Genomic DNA, 15,487 nt, shown 5'->3' with positions numbered 1-15,487 from the left:
GTTGAGGGAAGAGCTGGTCTGGAGGAGGCTGTAAATAAACACACAGAAACAGTAAATCAAAGAAATAGAGTTTGACTCCTTGTATTCAATTCAGGCTGAATTGGAGCTTGCCTGGAAATGCAGGCTTAGTGGAGTTATGATGTTGAAATAAAGTGTTTTCACATCACATACCTGTGTACTCAGCAGGCTTGGTGAAGTCCTTAACCACCTGAAGACCAAGCAGTCTTTGGCTCTTCTGGTTAAGGACGTGCTTGAGGTGGCCACTGTAGGAGTACAGAGGTCCCACCTGTCCCTCAGCTGCAACCGGTGGTGGTGGTGCAGCTGCTGCTGCGCGGTCCTCGTTCCACCTCACCAGTCCATCAACCAGGAACGCCTGGAAGTGCTTGGCACTGGCTCGTGTCCCTGAGGAAGCAGGTTTTGGATCAAACATGAATCAGTGTTTTTATGAAATGTGAAAACAGAATATATTTTGTCACAAGCTGTGAGACACATGCAAGTACCTGGGATGAACCGGTTAAGGTGGAGGTGGAAGGACTCCAAGGACGTGGTGCCCCTCGCGCAGCGATAGACCGGCAGGCTGACTCCGCCCTTCGTCAGCCTGCCAGTCTCGGTGTAGAGCTGCACGCCCGGTGGATCCTGAATGCAGCTGAGGTGCCGCCTCTGCGTGCTCCAGATGTCCTGGATGCAGAGAGCGTCCAGCAACGGGATGTCCAGGGTGTCGCGTCCTGCCGCGCCGCCGAAGGTGTCGAGGAGCTCCTGGATGAGGAGAGAAGTCTCCTCCGCCCCACGTGTCCTCCTCCGACAGTGGAGCCTCCACTCCTTCTTGGAGATCCTCTCCGTCACCTCGGCGTCAGTCAGGTCGACCATCCCGTGCTTCCCCTCCAGCTCGGACCGCTTGGCCTCACCGAGACGGCGGGCATCTCCGGGGTCCACCTCGAAGATGCAGTGGGACAGCTACCTCATGAAGGTGGGGTACAGCTTGTGGCTCTCGGTGGTGACAGATGTCAAGCCGAACGACAAGCTGCCCCCATGCCTGGGACAGAGAGAGAGAGAGAGAGAGAGAGAGAGAGAGAGAGAGAAAAAAAATCTGGCTTAGTTTAAAAGATTCTGTCTGTTGATAAATAACAATAACATGAATAAATATCTGCAGTTATCAATGAGGATAATTAATAATCTCAGTTTCATACGGGAAACACGGCAGCTGTCCTTGACAGGCCGTCTCGGTTATAGCAGTCCCGGTTCACGTAGATGAGCTGGGGGGGTGGTACCCCGGCGTGCTGATACCGCCTCGTTAGCCCGGCCGCCATCCGGGACAGGCCCTCGGAGCCCTCGGAGCAGGTGAGGACGCTCATGAGGACCTGCCCGTGTTCGTTGCCAACGTTGGTGACCCAGGCGGCCGTGTCGGAGGCGGTACCGGCGAGCTTCTTCGTCACCTGAGCGGAGAGAGAGAGAGAGAGAGAGAGAGATATCTGTAAACACGCTGAGCAGCTGGAATAATAAAAACAAGAAAGATGAAATGCCGATAAACTCTGCCTGCCTTCTTGGTGGAATCCATCTTTAAGATGGATCCGAAGGTGGAGGTGATCTGCGACCACCCTCCGACCTTCTTCTTGCATCGACGGCACTCGAGGTACTCAGTGGCCATGAGGTACCAGCCGTCGATGTCAAGGACCCTCCGGATGGTCCTGTAGAGCCCAGCCTTTGTCAGCGTCCCGGTGCACAAAGGCTGGGGGCACGCCAGCTGCAGGCGCTAGATGCGGTGCGGCATCCAGAGAAACAGCCGGCATGTGAAGAAGGGGTCGGGGGAAGCGGGAGGCTGGTTGTAGACCGGCCGGGTTTGGGGAGGGTACCACCACAGGTTCAGCTCGCCTGTGAGCCGAGACCTCCCCGAGCTGTCCCTGGAAAACAGCCCCCGGCCGATCCACTGCTGCTGCTCCGCAGTGAGAGCCGCTCGCCAGGTCCCGGGCAGCAGCTGGAGAAAGAGAACGTACAGCTGTTTTAATACCCGAGGGTGGCAGCCGGAGAGTCTACCTGTACTGTCTGACGCCTCACCTCTGCACTGTCAGCAGGCGGCCGGTGGTCGTCTCCTCCACGACTGCGGGCGGCGGCGTGGCAGAGGCTCCCGCCTGTGCCACGAGGAGCGCTGGGGGTTGCAGGGGGTCGTCCGACTCCTGCGATGCCTCCAGCAGCTCCTCATCAGTTGGCTCTTGAGGAGCAGGAGGAGGTGGATGCTGGAGGAGCGAAAGAGGACGGGCCTGTACGTCTGAGGCTGAAATAAATAAATAAATACATGTTTGTTGTGAGATTGAAACATTTGATTAAAAGCACAAAAGGACTAAAGCAGGACGGAGTTGAGGAGCCACAACGAGCAGAGCACCACGTGATGAAAACTGATGAGACCGCACTTGTTGAGGGATGCAGGAGGAGGTGGAGGGGGTGTTATGTGGTTAAATAAAGAAAAGAATGATGAAGAAAGTGTTTCTCTACAGATGATGGTGTGTCAGGTGACTGGAAGCATCACTGTTAGTGATTTAAAAGTTTCAAATTCAACCCAGACTCACCTGGTCGTCTCCTGTTATGCTGTGTGATCACAGAAACATTCAAAAAGACGAGTCAACATCGATTCAAGCCTTTCTGTTCCAGACAATGTGCTGCGTGAATATTCATTTAATGGTACTTACACTCTTCAAAGCCAACTACCGGCCTGACCAGCTCTTCATCTGAGGGCTCCTCGCGTGATGTTGAGGGAAGAGCTGGTCTGGAGGAGGCTGTAAATAAACACACAGAAACAGTAAATCAAAGAAATAGAGTTTGACTCCTTGTATTCCATTCAGGCTGAATTGGAGCTTGCCTGGAAATGCAGGCTTAGTGGCCACCAGCTTCTTCACTTTGGCCTGCATTTCCACCACAGACAGAGAACACCGCCCAGAGACGAAGGCTGCAAGAGCATGACCAAGAGTCCTAGAATAAAAAAAAGTGACACACAACATGTGAAATGTGACCAATACTAACATGTCTTTGGAAAGGTTGTGCATGTTGAGCCATCTGCAAATTCAAACACATACTTGGATGAACTCTTGGCCCCACGACTTGCAGCCGAGACAGAGGCGGCGGCGGTGCTGAAGCTGCTGCTGCTGGTGGAGGCGGCGGCAGCAGCACTCGCACTCTGTCTGTCTCTCTGTTTCACATAGTGGACGGCGTTCTCCATCTGCGTGCCTGGAGTTGGCGCCTTCCTCCGGAGGTAGTTGACAAATCTGTGCGGATGAGACAGACTCTGATTAATTCAGGGCTTTTTTACATGTTCGTGACTACGACACAGATTTATTAGGGTCCCTACCGGATTTGTTTACGGTCCTCGGACTCGTACAGGCCCTGCAGGGTCTCAAATTTGAAGTCCCCGAAGCCAACAAGCGCCTGTCCCTCCTGGCCGGGCTGGAGGGACTTCACCAGCGCCTCCTCAAACACCCGGTGAAACCTGACTGCCTCCGCAAAGTCAGGGTAGGCGGAGGAGTAGCGGGTGAAGGCGTCCTATGAGCATGCAAAGAAATGTTGTAACTGCTGTCAGGCTGCCTGTTGCGTCAATCAAGCTCAAATACTGTACCTTGTTGGCCATCAGGGGGGCCTGAGACCCTGTCCTCTCTCGCTCCTTCTGGTGGGAGGCGACCAGGTTGACCGAGTAGCCCACGTCGTTCTCCAGCAGCCAGTGGAAGGTCTGGCCCTGGTACCGGCCAAACTGGACCTTCCACCGGCTCAGCGCGAGCGTGGCGTTGCTGCTGTCGCCACCCTCGGAGACGTCGTGGGCCCGCGCCTCGGCATCCACCTCCCCCGCTGGTTTGGCCCTGTAGCCGGCCGGCCGGGGGCGGAGGGCTTGGGCCTCGGCAGAGGCCTTGAGGAGGAGGGTCCCGTTAGGGGCCTTCCTAAACGTAGGATGTTCCATCTAAACAGAGGAGATAAATAGGAGTACAGTTTCATCTAATTCAACACACACTGTGGACATCACAATATTCTGAGAGAGTTCAATAGACTTACATCGTTTGCTCTTGGAAAAAGCAGGTTGAATCTATAAAAATGCAACAGAGGAGAGGACGACAGTCAGTAGCACTGGTGTGCTCAGCAGTTTGTCATAAATAAAAGAATATTCCATCACATCATAAGAGATAAAGCAATCACACAGTAACTTGTACAACAACACGTGTTACTGGACAGAAAAGGAATAGATGCAGATGTTTGATTGTTCAATTACACATGTATAAGTGACTGCTTTATACTCTACATAATCAAGTCCCATGAACAGATGCAGATGATGTCCAGATGCTGTGTACTGTGTGTGGATGAGTGGATGGACAGACTAAAACTGCACTTTACACAACATGTCAAGGTGAAAATTAACACTGTGGGCGCTTTGAAAACCACGGCGGCCATGATGTTAGCTGAAGTCGTTAATGACGTTTCTTAAAAAATAATAAACGGTTAGCAAAGTACGCCGAATAGCTGGCTGACACGAGAGGGTAATACACAGTGCATATAATAACTCGTTTTGTAAAGGATATAAATTGACACGGGGAAAAGCTTAAATCCGCGGTGATACTGTTAGCTTACATTGTAATACACTTTCTTATTTTTACAAGGTATCGTTATAAAGTCACCGCCGCTGTGAGTCCAAAACATTTTACAAACATTTCCATACATATTGCATTAAAAATGAGTGAATGAAACGTCAAACTTACTGTTTTCGTCCACGAAATATCTCCGGATATTCTCCGCTTCGGCTGAGGGGGCGTAGCAGAGAGAAATCGGGACAAATCCGGCTCTCCTATTGGTTTGCCACAAGTCTGATTCTCAAAATTGGGACAAATGCGGCCATCCCATTGGCCGGCACTTTCCCGACTTGACACAAGTCGGGACAGTTGGGACAAACAGCGCACGACGATTGGAGGGGGCGGGACATCGCGGATGAAGCCCATTGTCTTAGAAATTGGCACAAGTTGGCACAATTGGGACAGAGAAGAAGGAGAGTTCACAGTAATTGAAAGATATGAATGAGGGATCAATACGTGACTGAGAGGTTTGAGCTGTTGATCAATAACGATCATGTTTCCTCTCAATAGAGAACAATGGACTGATGAGATCTGGACTAAATCTAAACTGTGAACATTCAGGATGATCACATATAATCAATAACATGATGACGTCACTAACAGAGAGTAATGGCGTCACCGATAAAGAATAACGGCATGTTTGGAGCATCAAAGTAAAACTAAATAAATAAATCAGTCCTCGTGATCGTGATCATTTTCACATTATTAAGTCAGCGGAAATCTCAACGAAAACACTTCCGGTGACGTCCTTCAAAATACAAGTTGGTGTGAAAATAACCCGTTTGTGTTCTTTTACTATAATTGTTGAAAGTGCAGTAAAACATGTAACAGAAATGTTCTATCATGTCTCGAATGAGTTTGTTAGTGTCAATAAAAGTACAAACTAAAATAGTGACTGACTATCAGTGATACCTGTTGATGAACTGGACTTCATAGACGAAGGTCCAGTACACACTGGAGGGTTTTTAATGGGTTATTGATATATAGTCTCCAGATGAAGATACGTTAAGTGCAAAACATGACCGTATTGTGGCCCATGACTAAAGCATGAATAGAAATAAAAGGTGGATTTAGAAATCAATTCTTTTATTTCTAAATCTTCAGACATTTTTCAATGAACATGAATGTTTTTATTGAACATAAGTAATCACTTGGTCTAAAATGCAGCAATAACAGATCATTTAATGACGTGTGTTCATGAACGTGTCATCAGGTGAACTCTGCTGATCTTCTCTGACCTCCAGGTCCCGGTCCACCAGACCAGCAGGTCCTGGTCCACTGAGAGCCCCTCAGCATCCGGAGTGCCTGGGTGGAGTTGACGGAGCTGTAGAAGAAGAACACGACTCTTCATCTGAAGAAGAAGAAGAAGAAGAAGAAGAAGAAGAAGAAGAAGAGACTTTCATCACTGTTCCTGCTTCGCCTGACCTCTCTTTACGTCTCACTCATAATCCTGTGCCCAATAAAAATACTTTTACTTTGAAGAGTGTCACCGGAAGTCCACTATCTTAATGCATTATCGTCACTAATTAAAATCTAACTTCTAACTGATAGTGAGCGTGTGCAACAGAACTGCACTCAGAAACTGTTGAATTATACAAATACTGCTGCTTAACTGGACTAAACTTCATCATTAATATCAACTGTGAGAACTTTTCTGAACCAGACGGAGCTGCTCTTGAATTGGGCGAATACAAAATCAACCGAAGAACAAACATTTGTGATAATAATCACACATTGTGTCACAGTTTAGACTGTTTATTGTGGAGAACTCACAGACTGTCTTCGTAGAGGTTTATCGGATTTCTCTCTCAGTGTTCGGCTCTTCTTCACAGCTTCAACGGGAGATTTTAAACTGACGGTTTCACACTAAACATTACACGTAACAACATATTTGATTTAATATCTGAACCGATGAGAAGAAGTTTGTTTAAAGTTAACGAGGAGAATCAGAGATCTCACACTGGACCGTCATCCTCACGTTAATCATCGGTAACGTCACTTTTAATGGACACAAAGTCTCCTCGAGACAAATAAAGACAACTGACGTGTTTGTAGAAAACATTCAACACGAGAAGTGAGAAAATAACGAGGTGAAGTCTGAGAGCAGAAATGTCAAAGTTTAATGTCTGAGGACAGACAGGTCTTCAGAGTGAAGGAGCTCCGCTCTGCTGCTGCAGTACCAACTGATGCAGTACTGACAGCGGCCATGGTGGCGCTGTTTCACACGCTGTTTCACACCAAATATGAAAAGAATCATAAAAATATTCATAAAAAATCATATTTTCAGCAATAAGGAACGCTTCACGAATTTGCGTGTCATCCTTGCGCAGGGGCCATGCTAATCTTCTCTGTATCGTTCCAATTTTAGTATATGTGCTATCGAAATAACACAGCTAACCAATGGTCCTGGGAGGTACTTATAGGTCCAGACCCGGGTAGACCCTCTCTAAGGGTAGCAGAGCATGTGGGGCATGTGAGGGAGCCAAAACCTGGTTAGAATGTCTCTATCTGGGCAGAAAACACAAGTATGAAGAGGTCTGGGTGCTGCGCTGTGAACCTTGAACCATTCACCGGCTCCAGAATCTGGTCTGAAACAGTCTGACCCACTTCAGGTCCCGTCTGTCCTGCTGAGGTACCCACGAGGCCGATGGGAAATTTATTCAGCGAGCACTGACGTCAGTCGGACAGGATTGGTGAGCTGCAGGCGAGAGGACAAAAGGATCTACTCACAGCTCCGCCTGCATTCCTCCCAGATGCACTTTGACCCACACTAACCCACAGCTGGGGGACACAAAGAGAGCAGGATAGAGAGAGACGGAGGAGGGGGGAGGACACACAGAGACACAGAGAGAGAGAGAGAGAGAGACGGGGGAGGACACACAGAGAGAGAGAGAGAGACGGGGAGGGGGGAGGACACACAGAGACACACAGGCTGCAACACGTGACCGGCTCTTTCACTCGGCTCCTGAACGAAGGACTCGTGGAGCTGCTGAAGGTTTCTGGCTGACTCGGACACTCCGGAGCAGAAGGACGGAGGACGGAGACTGTCTGAGGATCCACAACGAGACACGAGCCTGAGACCAGAAGCTGTGAGGGAGGAGAGACGAACCAGGAGGAAACAACACAGAGTCCACATCTGGAGCTTTATGTCTTCATCATGTTGTTCTGCTGCAGATAAACTCTTCAGGACTTTATATGAAGAACCCTGAACCTCTTTATGTTCAGTCTGTGTTCTAAACTCAACCAGCTTCACATGATCGGGACTGAAGGGGACAAGAGGGACATGTAGTCCACCTCATTCAGACTCATTCTAGAGTCCACATGTGTGTGTTTAACAAGCAGGACTGTTTTTATTCCACTGAATAAACTCTGTTCTTTATTTTCACATTATGTGGTTTCTTCCTGCTTCCTGTTTTCATTCAAAACAATGTCGGTGCAGTTTCACAAACTCACCAGCAGGTGTCGCTCTATGACCGGTCTATGGAGTGAGGGGCGCTGTAGTCTGACTGCAGAACATAGAGGGAAACACACAAAGTACTGCATGAAACATGAGTCACAACTAATTTGTTTTGACCTTGAAAAACATGAATTCCATTTTTTTTTAATAGTGAGTTTAGACAAAAAAATGTGGCATGCAACAAACACAACAATCTTTTGTTATTTTAATGAAAACGTAACTTTTAGACCCTTTATTACCTATGGTCTATAAAACATTCTTAAAAATCCAATGCAGTTTCACAAACTCACCAGCAGGTGTCTCCCTTTGACCGGTCTATGGAGTGAGGGGCGCTGTTGTCGCTGTGGTCTGACTGCAGAACATGATAGTGCGGCAGATTAAGTCAATATTCCATAAGAATCTTTCACTTGGTGATACAAGCACCAAATTTGGCATGAATAATGCCTAGGATCTACTCTTTCAGAAAAGCCCGGTATCCACCTGAAAATCCAAGATGGCGGCCATTTTTCAAGATGGCCGTCGCCGAAAATGTGAATAAAGGTTTTTCAGTGTAGATCTTGAATGGCTATTTCAATAATCTAGACATCAAAATGTATGTATTTTGACACGAGAAATTCAATGGTGCTAATAAAAATTCAATATGGCCGCTATTTTTCAAGATGGCGGCCATTTATTACTCAAAATTCACACTTTTTGTCGTTCCTTGATCAGAGATTAGGTTTCAGCTGGATGAAGTAGTAGTCCAAGTTCCAAGTTATCTTTTTGATCCAAATTCAAATGTTTTGATTGATCTATATGAGGTGACATTCTGTTTATAAAAGAGTGATGTCAAAGCACAACCAGGGCACACTGGTGACATCATTGCTGTGAGACTCAGCATGGGGTTCAGTGTTGGCTAAGTAGTGTACTTGCTGTAGTTGTAGTCTACTAACTGTAGTTCTAGTATAGTTTAGTGTCCCAAATGCTATCTAATTAGCCCTGTGTATACACCAGCTAGTAGTTTAGTTAGTTGTAGTGTAGTAGTTAGATAGCCGTACCTGAATTGACAGGATGTGCCAGCGCGGGATAGCCGAGCCAAGGGTAATAGGGCTTTAGTTACCCGGATGGTGTACAGACTTAAATGGCACTGGATGAACGATCGGGCTAGGTGTAGAGCATCTTGATGTTTGAACCTAGTTGTATCCCATACCTGAATGTGCGTAGGTATTTTATACAGTTGGGTGGTAAAAGGATAGCCCCTCGGCCCGAACCGTCACACAAAAATGTCCACTTCTAATCCACTGAGTTGTGCGCCAAAAACTGACTGGTCAAAATGTTGTCTGTGTCAGACAGTTAAAAAGGAAGAGTTGAAATCTCCTCCAACTAATTATGCATGTAGTCCTGAAACCGATGGTTATTCTATGATTGCCGCAAATGTACCACTCTTTCAAGCAATTAACCAACTGCCAATCAGGTTGGTTGGCAGTCGGAAGTGGTATTGAAGAAACGCTGAGAAAGAACAAAGCCAAATATTACCGAAGCTGTCGTCTGATGTTCAGCAACAAGCTTGAAAAAGGGCAGCTGAAAATCAGAATGACCCTTGTGAGGGACCCAAGATGCGACGGACTTCCCTTGAAGTCCAGCAGTGTTTTCTGTGCGAAACGTTTGAACCTGAGTCTGAGCTAAGACAGGCCATGACAATGCAGCTGAATGACAGACTCAATGAATGTGCTCGGCACCTCAATGATGGCAGACTTCTAGCTATATTGAGTGGAGGGGATGTAGTGGCACAGGAGTTGAAGTACCATTGCTCCTGCTTAGCAGCCCTGTACAACAGAGATAGGGCAGATACAGGCTTATTCAGCAAAGTATAGCAGGACAGACATCGTGTTTGATGTCTACTTGAATTCCAGTCTGAAGGCTGAAACAAGGTCAAAATGAGGCAGAGGAGGTAGATGCAGAGTGACAGACAAAACAAAAGTACTACCTAATTGGAGAAGCTTTCTGCGAGATAATGACAACAAGACTGAGCTTTTTGAGTTTCTGGCCGACAAAATCGTGACATTGTGTCTGGAAAATGTTGTGATTGTGACCAAAGGGGAACATATTCTTTGTAACAAACCCGACAGTCTGGAAGGCTTAAGTCCTTGCAACCATGAAGAGGCTGACAGCAGAATCTTCCTGCATGCCCTACACGCAACAGATCAAATCTGTATTGATCAAGGCCTGTGTTACCGACATACTTGTTCTTGCAGTCAGTGTTTTTGAGACTCTCCAGGATGCGGGCTTAGAACAACTGTGGATTGAATTTGGTCAAGGTCAGTCCATCAGGTGGTTACCTGTTCATGACATGATGGAGCATATAGGCCCTGGAAAATCCTGTGGCATCCTTTTCTTTCACATCTTCACTGGCTGTGATGTCGTATCAGCCTTTCGTGGTAAAGGCAAAACGACTGCATGGCAAACCTGGGAAGTGTGCCCTGTAGTGTCTCATGTCTTCCCTCAGTCAATACCCACCAGTTACAGATGATGCACATTTCAGCGTGATTGAGAAGTTTGTCATAACAATGTACGACAAGAACAGCACTGCTGATGGGGTTGTGATGAGGCAAGACTTGACCTATTTGCTCGGAAGCAGAGGTCCTATGATGCCATTCCACCTACAAGGTCATCCCTTGCGCAGCACGTGAAGCGTGCTACTTACCAACCTGCCTGTATCTGGGGCCAAGCAACTGCATGTCAAATGCATACAGAGAGCCCTGCCAACTGGGGATGGCGCAAAGAAGGTGAAATTTGGCAAGTAGTGTGGACGACACTTCCGCCAATTGCTCAGAGCTGTCAACAACTGACAAAATGTGGGTGCAAGACTGAATGTCGTGGAAGATGCAAATGCTATCGCTTTGGCCTCAAGTGCACACATCTGTGTGCCTGCAAATGCGATGAGAACAATTCGTAATCCTGACATTCAACTGTACATCCACTTCCACACATTGATTTTATTTGGATTTGTATACAGATCAATCCTAGCGCCAAGCACTGATTGAATTGAGGCCGCCATCATTTGTAACATTTCTTATAGTTTGTGATGTGTGATATCACCATTGCAGTATGCATTCCCAAGACCATGTTATATATATCTCAATCAAGGATTTAGCATTTTTTTGTTTTGTTTTATGGCACAATCAGATATCGGGTCAAATTCAGCACCGATCAACACTATTTCTGTAATTAATTGGCTTATATCTCAACAATTGTTGACAATTTGGATTTACTAAGTGCAGAATTGGATTTCTCGTACTCAGAACCCCATATTTTGATGCCAAGATCATCAACATTGGATTATCCAATCCCAATCCAGGTCAAAAATCGCATATAATGGCATTTGCTGGCGGTCATCTTGGAAAATGGCGGCCATATTGTTTTTCCATCGTGGATACCGGGCTTTTTTGAAAATATAGGTCTTGAAGATAATTTGTGCCAAATTTGATGCTTGAATCACCAAGTGAAAGATTGTTTCACTAATCTGCTGCACTATGAAGGGAAACAACCAACATACTGTATGAAACATGAGTCAACAACAACAACATCAACAACTGGATTTATTTATGTACATTTTAATGTCCTTGATGTGAATTGTTGTATCGTTTAACAATAATTCAGCCACGAAATATGTCGTTGTATTGTATGCTGGGAAATCCCCAAACCATAGTCCGCTAAGAAACCTAACAACTTATATTTGTTTTGCTTTTACAGTAAAAAATTCTTACCACAAAAGCATGAATTTGGATTTTCTTGAATCAGGAGTTTAGATTAAAACATTAGGCATACAATAAACACACAACAGAGCTCTTATTTTAAACATATCGCAACTTTAAGGATCCGCCATTACCGCTGTTACCTACAACCTAAATCTAAATACACAGCGGAGGGAAAGCGAGCGACAATGCATGTCAACACAGAATACAAGTTGTAGTTGCACCAAAGTAAAGTGACCATTCAGGACATTACCGTGGTCTCTAGGCGGCCTGAGCTGAGCCTCTGGAGTCCACTTCCACCATGACGTCATCAGGGCACGTTGGTGGCTCCACTCATCAGAGCAGACAGTCCAACAATTACACGGCCCGATCAATTCATTTAACAACTGCCAATCATCATGATGCCGGGAAGTAGTTTCCTTCAGTAGTAAACACACTCTTATTAATGAATACAGATATTTGCAGCATATAATCTGTTGATTTAACCTCTGAATGTGAAAAAATACACATTGACCAACATCAATGTAAATGCCATAAATACAGCAGTATTCATGTGTTATTAGTTTATTTAATGTTTACCTTCAGGCAACTTTCACCTGCTACTACTACTAATAATAATAATAACCAGTGGCGGCTGGTCAATAGAGGGCGCTATAGGGCGCCGCCCCACCTTGAGCCACAACAAATAAAATAATGTGTGTATGTTTTATATTATAGTGAATATTATTATATGATATATATATTATTATATTATTATATGATATATATATTATTATATTATACAGAAAATTATTATATGATATATATATATATTATTATATTATACTGAATTGCCTGTGAGGGTGACACAAATAAGATGTCCTGACGTGTTTGTCAAAGTGTTATTTACTGCTTTTTTCATGTTGGAATAAAGGTTAAATATTTAACTGCAAAGTAGTAATGCGTGTTTGATACCTTCATTTTTTTTGCATTAAATCATACTGGGATGTTTGCTGAAATTGATTGGATGTGGCACAGCCCTACCTAGAACATTTTCCACCAGCCGCCACTGATAATAACAACAATAATAATAATAATAATAATAATAATAATACAGCTGAGACCGCGGCATCAGAGTCGGCTGCTTTCTTTCAGGTGTGAAACTGAGACTCTTGATACAAATACTGAATGAGTAGTATAACGGGACAGTTTAAGAAAATGACACCACATCGTATTTCTTTTCTCACAGGAGAGAGGACAGACCTGGAGGAGGACAGATGTGAAACATTACATTAACATTCATACAAACAAAAGTCTACCTACTAAGTTACTGTAGTTACTCTTTACTATTAAATCACTATTAACTGTTTTATTTGCTGACCATCCCCACTGTTTTGTACCTTTTTAACATCTTTACCTTGAAGCTCTACTTTGCCGTTGGCGGGGATCGAGCCGCTGACCTTCTGCATCCCACCAGAAGCACAGGAGCAGAACCCCCCCCCCACAGAAGGGGTCGGCTCCGGAACCGCATGTGGCTCTACAGCCCCTCTGTTGCGGCTCCCTGAGTCTACATCCACACTAATACGTTTTAACAAACTAAAACGATCTCCGTCCACACGGCGTTTCAGCATCGTTTTAGAAATGATCTCCGTCCAGACTAAAACGCCTGAAAACGAATATCACGTGACTATTCACGTACACTGGGCAGTTCGAGGTGGAACAAAGACCGCGGCGTGCCTCGGTGGAGAGGGAGGACAGCCAGGACCTGGTGACTCTGTTAACCAGCTGGCCCAAAGCCTGTACGGGAGGAGGCTGGTTGACAGTTACACCCGGATATGGGAGTACACAGGTAACTGCTGAGGAGGGAGAGAAACTCAGAAAGCTGCCCGTATGTTGGACTGTGTTCATAATTTTGTTTTATGTTCTGTGCTGCCACAGGGGAGTTCATAGGGGTGAACTAACTGTTCTCCCAGACCGGCCGGGTGCTGCAGGAGCTACCAGACAAGCCCGACGTCCAGGAGGTGGAGGACGACGATGATGGACGACGACTTCGTGGAGAAGGAGGACGGCGTCAATGAGGGCTTTCTGGAATTCCTATTTGAGTTCCTGTCAGACACCTCACAGCCCCGACAGCCTGCGAAGTCCGAGCCGGCCGACCTCCAGGATGCCACTGAGCAGGTACGTGATCATTTCACCTTTCTACAAAAATGAAACTAAGTTAAGGGGCTCTTCTCAGGGTTCATACACATTTTGACCAATGGATTTCCATGACTTTTCCATGACTTTAAACCAAATTTCCATGACCAAACATTTTGTGAAATCTCGGTGTATACATGAAAAAGTGAGAAAATGTAGTATTTAAACCAACAATGAGAATTCCAAAGCATACAGTATACCTTAAATGACACAAACGAATGAGAGACAATAGTTTGATTAAGAATAAACATTTATAAATATACTCTGGTTGACAGGCATTCATAACACTGACACATCAATAAGAGCTTTAGTAGGTAGTAGCATCCAGCTAGTGCACATATTGCTTTCCCTTTTGTAGTGCACATTTTTCATTGAACCCTGTTACTGTATGGCTTAATATTAACTTCCACTGTTACTGCAAAGCTGTTAGAATTGTAGCCTATCTTCTATTTGCAATTAATATGCATTCAATCCAGTTCAATTGTTTAAATGAAAATTATAATCTACTCTGGCTAAGGTAACTTATCAAGAGTAAAATAATAGCTGTGATTTATACACACCTCTGCATTAGCAACCTGCTGAAATGAAGGTACAGGCACCTTAACCTTCTCATTACTTCAGGGTTCTTGAGAGCAACGTGGGACTGTTGGGACTGTTAGTACACTGGCTGTGGTCATTACAGTGAACAGTGTCTGTCAGTGTGATGAGAGGGCACGTGAGCCCTTGTTGCTGTAGTTCATCTCCTTGGAGCAGAGGCTGCATTTAGCATAGCCTGCCTTATCAATGTATTTAAAATACTGTGACAGCGGGAAGCTGTACTCACGTCTGTTTAGACCTCCACCTTTATCCAGGCCCAGCTCCACTCACAGCTCAGCCCTGCATCAAGCTGCGCTACAGACAGCCTCCTCTCCCTGAAGCTCTTTGACCTCATCATCTCATCAGTATCTGGGCCTCATGTTGCGTGGTCATAGAAGTTATCCTGACCACGAAATCATCCTCATTCTACTTTGAGTTAAAACAAACAACCTGCAACCAGATGCGCCGGTGTTCGGGTTTAAAGTTAATGAGTGACCGCGTGAACTGAACCGGAACACGGGGGGGCTGCATGTTTCATCACGTTACGTTTTTTCCTCCTAAATCGCGATAATGATGAACGTTAACAGTCGACAAAGTTCCGCATGCAGTGGACGTTAACTTAACCCAGCAAGTCTGAACGGTAACGGAACATAACGTAACTTAAACTTTAACGGAGGGAAATGAAGACGCTGTACACATCTGAATGCTGATTGGCCAAGACTCGACACGTCAAAGATGTTCTATTGCGAAGATCACAACATCACCTTTTCTCCTCGTCTCACTCCAATCTGAGAAACGCTGGCTGGCAACTCAGCGTAAATGAAAATATGAATATAACACATTTCCATGACTTTTCCAAAACTTTTGGGATTTTATTTTTTTCAAGCACTTTTCCAGGCCTGGAAATAACCTTTTTTAAATTCCATGACTTTTCCAGGTTTTCCATG

The 15,487-nt window shown here is 45.5% G+C and overlaps 1 non-coding gene across 1 annotated transcript; it reads right to left on the bottom strand.

Moving 5' to 3' along the window:
- Nucleotides 1-6,883: 6,883 nt before the first annotated feature.
- Nucleotides 6,884-6,989, bottom strand: LOC142963366 (U6 spliceosomal RNA). The gene has a single exon (XR_012957461.1). It is a non-coding gene; the product is annotated as a U6 spliceosomal RNA (small nuclear RNA).
- Nucleotides 6,990-15,487: the final 8,498 nt, after the last annotated feature.

The sequence above is a fragment of the Anarhichas minor genome, unplaced genomic scaffold (assembly GCF_050575085.1).
Source record: "Anarhichas minor isolate MPS153535 unplaced genomic scaffold, ASM5057508v1 ptg000028l, whole genome shotgun sequence".
Classification (NCBI taxonomy): domain Eukaryota; kingdom Metazoa; phylum Chordata; class Actinopteri; order Perciformes; family Anarhichadidae; genus Anarhichas; species Anarhichas minor.
This window is presented reverse-complemented; position numbering and strand designations above follow the sequence as displayed.